This window comes from Diabrotica virgifera, chromosome 2 (assembly GCF_917563875.1).
Source record: "Diabrotica virgifera virgifera chromosome 2, PGI_DIABVI_V3a".
NCBI lineage: Eukaryota > Metazoa > Arthropoda > Insecta > Coleoptera > Chrysomelidae > Diabrotica > Diabrotica virgifera.
The window spans coordinates 97,721,278-97,729,857 of NC_065444.1; the positions used below are offsets into that span (position 1 = coordinate 97,721,278).

General features: G+C 30.5%; 1 long non-coding RNA gene across 2 annotated transcripts; it reads right to left on the reverse strand.

Moving 5' to 3' along the window:
* Positions 1–4,127: 4,127 nt before the first annotated feature.
* LOC126879574 (uncharacterized) lies at positions 4,128–7,033 on the reverse strand. 2 transcript variants are annotated; one of them, XR_007696128.1, is made up of 3 exons: positions 6,856–7,033; positions 6,366–6,662; positions 4,128–5,563 (listed from the first exon to the last, which is right to left on the reverse strand). It is a non-coding gene; the product is annotated as an uncharacterized LOC126879574 (long non-coding RNA). The 2 variants fall into 2 exon arrangements; XR_007696127.1 differs by having other exon boundaries at positions 4,129–5,563; positions 6,860–7,031.
* Positions 7,034–8,580: the final 1,547 nt, after the last annotated feature.

The window sequence follows — 8,580 nt, forward strand, 5'->3', positions numbered from 1 at the left end:
AAAGATACGATTTGTAAAAAAGTATATACAAAGTGGTTTTGCTGGTATTAAATAAATCAATAAAAATACGTTGTCATGTCTTATTTTTTCCCAAATGGTATTTTGTATATTTGAAATTAAAAATAATTTGCATATTTTAAAACCAAATTATTTTTTTTTCAACTATACAAATATTTTAACCTAACATTTTCTTTCCACCAAAATTACATTTTGAAATTCCCGCTTGAAATTAGTTCCGATACAAGCGGCATGGAGCGCTGTTTTTCATATTTAACCAAAGCGTTATCGTGAAACATCTAGAGGAGGTAGGTGATCTGTGATTACTATTCGCGGTGTGCAAGTACTTGGAAGGGAAACGAGAAACGACCGTGCGCGAGTCGCGGAGAATATTGCAACTATCTTAAATAATTCATATTGTCAATAGAAATTGTCAAATTGACGTATATTTCATACCTTCTGTCATTGAGGCAGAAAAATTATATATTGCTCCACAATATTGATATGATATGCAATTATTATATAAAGGTAAATTTAATTAATTGTATTTTGCTTGCAGTACTGCATTTTAATAACTAATTTTATTTACTACATACAATTGTTTACGTTTGCATAGCATAACCTGCATCTTATTTTTTCTTCTTATTATTTTTTTGGACTATGGCCTTGACAATTATCCAGCAACCAGGACTAATATAATTGGCCAATATAATTAAAAGTGCGAATAAAAGTACAGAGCGTAGAAATAGAGGTCGCTTTGCCGAACTTGCACGGTCCAGTGAGTGATATTATGAGATATATTTTAGTATAGCTACCCGTGCGTGACAAGCTTAACACAAAAATTTTTATAAGGTTATCAAACATCTTAACTTCAGTAAATTCAATAATTTAGCTTATTTCTGGTCTATACTTAGCAATTCATTTTCAAAATTGTCTTCATTTTCATCTCTCTCTATGTTATAAATATATTGCTTCAGTGGAAGATAGGACAATTGAATCAATTTAACTGTTTTGTTTTCTGCCATATACAAAAAGGGATGTATTTGTGGACTCATTAAAAATAGTTTCAGGGGACGATCAGGGCCTAGATTCCGTGCACTGTAGATATCTACAGTCGCTTTCTGTCGATGACAATTGTCATGAAAATATTTGAATTTTTAGTTTTAAGTCAAATATTTTCTTGTTTTACTAAGTGTCACTTCAGCATCAATTAGAGTCATAGAGTTATATATTAACATAGAGTGAGCCTAGCCTCCGCGCTTCATGACGACAAGATCTCATGGTCTGCTTTGCGGCGTCTCTTTCTAACACATTGTACCGAGAAACCTAAGATGACATTAAGTCTGAGTATAGGCACGGAAGGGGAGGACAACTGTCGCAGCTTTACTATGCGTAAGAGTGAAACAGCACTAATCCAAATAAAAAGATGGTGTCGTCACATCGCTCTGAATGACACTCGGTCTATGATAATATATAAGTCTATGATTAGAGTATAACCTAGCAAAACTAGAAAATAATTCAAATAAAGCTAAAAATTCAAATATTTTCATGACAATTGACATCGATAGAAGGCGATATGTAGATATCTACAGTGCACGGAATCCAGGCCTAGAATTTCCAAATATCAACCCATAGGGCTTTTCAATCACAGTCATTTGTTTCGAGCTTCTGTCATGTGTCACATAAAATTAATATATCTACGTCATACGTTATTGGTATCCACCCAAGGTTAATAGATTAGGGCGTCCTTCTATTGTATTGATCCTTCTATTTCCCCATAAAGCTTGTTACTGACCAGGAGGTATACTATAATAGATATATTACATCTCATAGTGCTCACTATAATAATGAGTGAGCCTGCATAAACGGAACCATAATATACATTATAGTTCCATGTATGCAGCCTCACTCGTTACTATAGTGAGTGATATGAGATATATTTTAGTATAGATCCCCGTGCATGACAAGCTTAACACAAAAATTTTTATAAGGTTATCAAACATCTTCAGTAAATTCAATAATTTAGCTTATTCCTGGTCTATACTTAGCAATTCATTTTCAAAATTGTTTTCATTTTCATTTCTCTCTCTATGTTATAAATATATTGCTTCAGTGTAAGATAGGACAATTAAATCAATTTAATTGTTTTGTTTTCTGCCATATACAAAAAGGGCGTTATGTATTTCTGGACTCATCAGTGGACAATCAGAATCTCCAAGTAACAACTCATTGCTATGATCTGAATTTAAACAGCAATAATACAGAATTATTTATATTTGGCACAAAAAATATTACTCTACCTACATTCAATACCACGTATGAGGATTTTTAGGTGAAACGAGTTAGAGGTTGATTCTGAGTATATTGTGCACACTTTACTGAATGGTTATTCTAATCACAAGTACGAGAAATAATGTTTTCTCGTACTTGGGAATATACTCAGAATCAACCTCTAACTCGTTTCACCTAAAAATCTTCATACGTGGTATTAGAATGTAGGTAGCGATTAGTAAGAAGGTACCTATTTAAAACATATCCAGGGAGTATTACGAAATTGTCAGAATATAAAATCAGTCTTCCTATATTCTATAGATTTATTGAAAATTTTGAGAATTTCATGATACACCCAGTATGTTTTGGATACTTAACTCTGCAGCTTTTCTTTCAAGGTAGGTATCTACTGTTTTGGAGCATACTTAATTCTTGTTACTATATCAATACCTTTCATTTTGGAATCGTAAAATATTTGGCAATTCAAAGAAATCATTATTTTAAAAATGAGAAAACTAAACAATTTTTTAACAAAACTAGAGGTAAAACTTTTACCAATTTCATGTGACACAGATTATTCTAGTGGGTAACTTTAAGATAGATACTTATGCAAGATGGGATAAAAAACTATTTTATTTTTTACAACTTGTTTTCCTTTGTAAATGAATATAGTTGAGTAGGTATACAATAATACATACCTATTATAATTTTCTCAAAGTATAACCCATCTTTAATTTAATATCTAATAACTCTGCTCAAAAAATTACAGGGACAACATAAAGTTTAGGGCAACGGCCATGCAACAGCATGAATTTTGTGGGAGAGATTAAATGTCCAGCAAACGACGGCACTGTTGCCAGATTTACCTTTTTCCTTTTAGCGGGAATTTTAAAATTAGTCTAATGCCACTTTGGTTTTAAAAGAGAGTTCTGTATTCTTAAATTTATAACCTTACTTTTACAAGTAATTAGGATTATTTTATTTACATGTAAATATTGAAACAAGTATTGTACTGTGTCATAATTTAAAACTCATGTTGCAGTATTTTGAAAAAAAAAATGAAGCTCAAAAGAAATATACTTATACAGTACAAATGATTTTTTAATGGGAATGGAAATTTACGATTTCAAAGGTGAAAATGTGTTGGGATAGTATAGATGGACACTTTTATTTTAGTATTAAGTGGTTACATAATTATTCAGAATATTAATAAAATTACTAGTAATTTGAATTAGTTTTAATATGTATTATAATAGTATTAATCCTCATCATGTATCTGGCTAAATAGCTAAGCGCTAAAGCCGCAAAATAAAAAAAATTGAAAAAAACATTCTTAGTGGCCTAGCACCTTTACTTTGCCTGGGGCGAGGCGAGTTAATAAATTCTATTTTCTTATTGCAGTCATTTTGTGACGGCTTAAGAAGTTACATTAATGATGTCTTTAGGCTGTGAAATTTTAACCGTAGAAAGACATCTTTATGACTTGTATTTACATGATATAGGGCTTTTCACTCAGTCATTTGTTTCGAGCTTTTGTCATGTGTTGTCTAATATTAATATATCTATGTCATATGTTATTGATATTGCCAATGATACAAACCAAAGACATATGACGTAGATATATTAATATTATGTGACACTTGACCGAAGCTTGAAGCAAATGACAATCGATGAAAAGCCCTATTCAATAGGGCATTTCATTCACAGTCATTTGTTTCGAGCTTCTGTCATGTGTCACATAATATTAATATATCTACGTCGTACGTTATTGGTATATACCAATGATACAAACCAAAGACGTATGATGTAGCGTAGATACATTAATATTATGTGACTCATGACAGAAGCTCGAAACAAATGACAATCGATGAAAAGCCCTATTGGCGTCTGCATATCAGGATCCGGTAATACTATATTATTTATCTATGATCAGGATATTGCTGGGTGTACACAAGTAAACAACACTTTTTTGATTAAAAGGTTTATTTCATTAAATCAAAACTTACATGGATACAATTTAAATAAGATATTTTTTCTATTTAAGGCAATATAATATAAGATATATATTTTAGTATAACTCTCCTACATTAACAAGCTTTAACACATTCAGTGGCCATGACGTATGGGTAGCATCACGAAGGTTTTACGGAAGGTACTGACGACACATAAGGTATGTGAGTAGTACTGTGTAACTAAATAAATGATTTAAGTATGTGGTACCAGCCAAGTGGAGCTTGTTCGAGATGGGCACCAAACTGAGCCTGCATACACGAACTATAATATATTATTATGGTTCTGTGTATGCAGGCTCACTCATTACTACTGTAGTGAACAATATGAGATGTAATATTATGAGATATACCTATTATATATTATGGTATAGCTCTCCATGAGTGCCAAGTTTTAAACTTAACTGATAACAACTAATGGATACCCTTTTATCCAAAATTTTATGAAAATTTTGAATGGTCATATTGGTATTAATTCCACAACCCCTTCCTATAACAATAGGCCCATTGTTGGATGTTATTGCAGTAGTTCTACTGGAAATACTTACTAAAATTGTATGTATCTACATCACTTAGAAGTCTACCCAAAAAGCTATTAATACTCTCTAAACCATCATTAATACATCTTGTATACATAATAGTATTTTTTTCAGAATCAGATATTTTATTAAGATTTACTTACCATGCCCTATCTATGTGCCAGACACTTAACAGTCTATTAGGAGCAATACCCATTACATTTGACGAGGCATTGTAAAAGGTATCGCTTATGCCTGATATGAAAACATTTGACTATACATATAATACCAACACAGACATGTATTTAAAAAAATTGGTAAATTAAAGTAGGTATCTTTTCTATTTGAAAATAAGAAAGCAGTACAAAATCCATTCCCAAATTCATCTTTTACTAATACTGTCAATAAGTTCAAAGTCATACGAATTGAGCCCATGAGTTCCATCGATTGCTATAAAGGATTTACCAAACTTAATTAACATTTCCTTTTGGCACAATATTAAGGAAATAAGACAAAAATCATAAATGTTAAATTCAGAATGAATATCCATTAGTATGCCCTGTTGTTTGTAAAATAATATTGGACATGAGTCTGTAAGCATTCAACCCAAAAATAAACACTGGTTGCATCATCATTGTACATATACCCATCTTTCAAATCAATGCCATAAGAGAGTTTAATGTTTGTGATATCTTTTCTTGTAAGTAAATCAATTCTTTTTAATTCGCCTCCTATGCTATTATGCTATCCTGAACAGTCTGAAGTTTACTAAAAAAGTAAAATATAGGTACAGTATTTCTCATGATCATCTTTCAGTGCGTCATAGTTTTTCGATTTCTTTCTAACGCATTAAATTGTATGTGACAGAAAAAAAGGCACGTCGGTGATTACATTTCTTCCGTGACATTTTTATAACATTTCTTCTAGTTATTCTAGTTGTCGATAGATGGCGCCATAACAAAAAAAAATATATTTTTTTTAATTAGATCATAATATTAAAAATATAATCTGTATAATTTAATAGACTATACAAATCAAAGAAAATACCATTTTATAAATACAAGAAACACATTTGATTTGTTTTTATTCCAAATTGAAAATAAAATGTGACAACTGTCAGATTTAACTAAAATGTCATGTTAGAATAAATGTCATAAATGTGTATTATCACGGACTTACCCTTTTTCCTATCATTTGTTACGCACTGAAAAATGATCATGAAAAGGACAATATAGGAGACTCAAACACACTAGTTTGAAATTGTAAACTGTAGTAAATATTCATGAGTAATATTTAAAAAGTGGTTTAGTGACCTCATAACTGAAAAATTTGTATAAAATGAGTTACTTCGGTTTTCACTTTAGAATAAGTGTATCAGCACCTATTAAACAGCTTTTAGAGCTGGGAAAGCCTTTTGGAAGCCTTCCGGAAACTTTCCCAGCTGTAATCGCTGTTTAATAGCTGCCGATACACTTATTCTAAAGCGAAAACTGAAGTAACTCATGTTATAAAATTTTTTCAGTTACGAAGTCCTGCCTTTCCGCCGTCGATACGCAAATATTTTACTTACATTTTTGAAGAAAGTCTCAAAATAAACTTTGAAGAGATATTTATCTGATTTTGGTATTTATGTAAGTGCTCTATATCATCCTCATGCCCGTAATGTGTTTTAAAATAGTTTCAATATTTTTAGATACTATTATTCGACTAGTACACCAAATAAACATTTTGCAGGATCCTTGGGATTTTAAAGCTCTTTCTCTATCTTGTTTTGTAAAATAATTTTTTGAGGATCACATACATATACATTCATAATAAGATGTTTCATGTTCTTGTTCTCTTCCTGTGCCATCCATACAGTGCAAATCTAAAAAAAACAACATAACAGGTGATTACATGGGCAGTTATACTACTTACAGCTTACTTTGTATCTAATCTATTATCTAGTATTACTCTATTAGTATCTACCTACATAAAACTATCTTTAAAATCTAAATTTTTGATATCAACATCAACCTTAATACTTAAAAAATAAATAATAATGTGGAAGTTACACGTACCTACCTAAAAGTTTTTGAATTGCAATTTTATCAACTGGAAAAGACTGCAACATAATGAGTTTGAAATTATGACACAGCACAATATTTATTGTTTCAATTTACATGTAAATAAAATAATAATAATAATCCTAATCACTTGTAAAAGTAAGGTTAAGATTTTTGACTTGAGAAAACAGAACTGTCAAATTTAAAACCAAACTGCTATAAAATTTTAAAATTCCCGCTAAAAGGAATCTGGCAACATTGCCGTCGTTTGCTGGATCTCTCCCGAATTTTGTGAACAGGGTTGCCATATCTGTTTATAATTTAGACATGAATTTGTTCTTGTATCTTGTTTAAAATGTTTTTTTTAGATGTTTATTTCATAGGTTAGTTTATTCATTTGTTAGTTTCTTTTTATTACTATTTAGTATTTTACATATTTTATTAGTTAGAGTTTACAGTCTACAGTTTAAGTTAAGTGCACTTTACATCAACAATAAATTGAATAAGAAATTGACAAAGTTATTCAAGGTCAAATTTGGCTTATACAAAACACAATTCTACATCCAATTTTGCTGTGAATAAAAAGAAAATTGACAAAATAAAACATATTAAATTGTTCTATTTCATCAAATTCCTTCATTTTCTTTTACAAACCATACATTTTGTACTCGTCAAATTTGGCCTTGAATAACTTTGTCAATTTCTTATTCAATTATTGTTGATGTAAAGTGGACATTAGTTTCTTTTTATTACTATTTAGTATTTTAGATATTTTATTAGTTACAGTTTAGAAATCTTCACATTGTTTAGTGTTTCTATTAACTATTGCCACTTGTGTTCTTATTCAATTTTGAATTTTAGATGTTACAGTAAGAAATATTTTATAACATGGCAACACTGTCAGTGTTTTTAGATTACCTCAAATGTCAACTACAAATTGGTTATGTTTGGTTGCCCTAAACTTGATGTTGTCCAATTACAGTAGGTATGTATAAATAAAAAACAAAATAACAAAAAATTTGTGATTGAGAATTTTTAGAAAGAACAAAATTTTACTTTTGCAATAAATTTAATCAGACCTACAAGATTTTAGGTTATATTTTTAGTTTCGTGGTAACCAGAAACCATGAAATATACAAAAAGCAAAGTTTATCCTCCAAATAACTTTTTATTCAGTACTTTATTCAGCGTCATAAAGTTAGCGAAACGGTTTTTTCCATTGATAATTGAACCATTCAAAATTTCATTTGCGGAATTTCCGTTTTCGAGATATAAGCAAATCAAAAGTGGAGATTTCGGCGCAGCGCTAAAAATAAATGTCGATTTTCAGGGTATAAAATGCCGTAAAGTCACTAAATGACCATATCACCTAATTGCACCTCGTTTGCGGATTATGAATAAACTGGTTTTACTTGAAAATTGTGAAAATTGAAAATGTTATAAAGGAAAAACGATTTTAATGTTGGTTGCCTATACTATAGGGGCAAAGGAATGCCAGAATAATTTTCACTTTTGGTAAACCTAAACTGTAAGGCTAAAAGTAGTATGCACCATAGTCAAAATAACTCCTCCTGACTTAAAGGTAATCCCTCCATTCGAAATTTCATTTGCGGATTTTCCGTTTTCGAGATATAACCAAATAGGTCTGGATCCCGCGTATGAAAAAAAAGTTGATTAATAGCAAGCTGAAAATTTGTTAGTAACTTAAGGGTGTCTAGTCGGATAAACTTTGATATATGG